The sequence below is a fragment of the Berghia stephanieae genome, chromosome 7 (genome assembly GCF_034508935.2).
Source record: "Berghia stephanieae isolate SIO BIC M18660-M18661 chromosome 7, UCSD_Bste_1.3, whole genome shotgun sequence".
Lineage (NCBI taxonomy): Eukaryota > Metazoa > Mollusca > Gastropoda > Nudibranchia > Aeolidiidae > Berghia > Berghia stephanieae.
The window spans coordinates 63,217,747-63,219,935 of NC_088366.1; positions in this window are offsets into that span (position 1 = coordinate 63,217,747).

Here is a 2,189-nt window from a genome sequence, read left to right on the forward strand (position 1 = left end):
AGAAGATTTCGATATCGCCGAGACCTGGAGAAAAGGAATGGACTGACTGCCCGCCAAAGGGTAGCGCAATAATCAACGACCCTCTATCCAACCACTGCCGGGATTCCACGAGCTGACAAGAAAGCAGTGGGTACACGCAAACAGGATCAGATCCCGACACGGCAGGACAGCGACAAACCTGTACCACTGGGACTACCGAGATTCGCCCAAGGGCACAGCATGTGGTGGTGCCAAACAAGATATGGACCACTTGGTCCTGCACTGCCCGTCCACAGCCGTACCAGGGGGCTATGATACCGTCATCAAGGAGGACCAAAAATACCTGGAGTGAAACGGTTCACTTGGAGGTGTAACCATATAAAACTCTACTAATATCTATATCTTCCGTTGAAGAATGACGTTTTCTTTGGAAGTTTGTTCCAGATATTTGGAATGTTCTAGAAAAGGATCGTTCTTTTCTTGGTGACAAGCAATTTTCCATCGGGTGACGAGCGAAGGGATCGGGTTGGTGTAATATAACTCTAGTTTATGTTGGTTGTCCTCGGACGAGAGACGCATGCGCACAACCAACATGACGTTCTCTCTCTAATAACTTTTTCCGCCGGTGACGTCACAGACTATGGTGACGTCCAATCAAGGGACGCTACACTTCCGCTAATCTCATTCCCTATAAAAGTCACCACAAATAATTCATAACAATTTGGTATTTGTAAATTTCATGGGAATATTCCTAGACATGTCGCAGAGCATTGATTGGCCCAGTAATCCATGCGGTGTAAAGGTAGCACGTCTAATCTGCAGTCAGAAGTTTGAAGTTCAATCGGCGATATGTGACCCGCCGTCTCAAAACGGTATTATATCGTTATGAATCGGATCCCGAAATTGAACTTAAAATTGAAATGGGAGGAAATACGGACTTTTGAGTTTTTTTCCAATGTAACAAATAACATTTATTCTCCTCTTTGCCGAATAGAATTTAACCCCAAGTTTCATAATTGTGACTATAGATTCATTTTTCAACATCGGGGTCGACCCGACACAACACCGCTTTGAGACGCAGGGTCACATATGTTTCTAATATCAATGTGTCAATTCTTTTTATCAATCGCTGGAATCACATTGAGCCTTAATTAATGTGTGTGGTTAACTCACTCACCCTAACACCGACTATATCTGTAGTTTACCCGGCTTACTTTTACCCCATGCCTATTTATTACATTTTCTGATTACAAATGATAGGCATAGTATCAAAGCTAATGTTTTTTTTAAAAACATGTTAATGGTAGTTGACTAAAACTATCTATGCAAATGCTCATTTCTTAATACATTTTTTCCAATTTCGAACAGTAGCAAAAATCTCTAGGATTGAGTGAGTTCAGATATCGAAGGACATAATAATAGATTACAAATTTTGACTCGTGGATTACGACGGTCATCTCCCTTGGTTTCATTGATTGTTGAGCTTCCATTCAACAATTCTATATTTTATTTAATTTAATTTCGTTATTTTTGTTTTTAGATAAGAAAGAGCAGTGCATTTCCTTTTTTTCCCCCGATTCACAGCAAATTTGGTTATTTATGACTAGGTAGCTGGGCCAGTTCGATCTGACAGGAAGTCTTTTGTGATGTAAAAGTATCCTTATCTAATAGGAAGCAGTACATTGTAATTGTCATTTTGACACTACAGAAACCGAGATAAATTCGTGCTTATTGGGCCTTATGTCTCTGTAAGTCTGGGTGAAACACTTTAATACGTCTCTAAAGGCGATTTACGTTTTTGTTTGTTTTTAAGGGTTTACGACACTTGCAACACATTTAGGTCATATCAACGCCAGTAAAAAGGAAGAAAATGGGATAGTCAAAAGTTCTAGAATTACAATTAAAGCATCCAAGACTAAGGCAGACAAAAGGCAATTGGGTCAAAATAGGGAACAGTTGTAGATTCCAAGAGCACACTATCAAAGTACTTAGTTTGAGATCAACTAAAAATCTCATCCAGACATAAGCACATGTCCCCACGAAGAGGAATACACTCAAATGTTTACAAATCATATAATAATACATAAACAAAACATAATACACTACATAACAGAGAGGTCATTTACAAGGAAATAAATCTTCTCCCAAAACTAACTATACATTTGACTGTTTCCCTCCCAGCCAGTGTATCCGGCCAGGGACAGGACAAA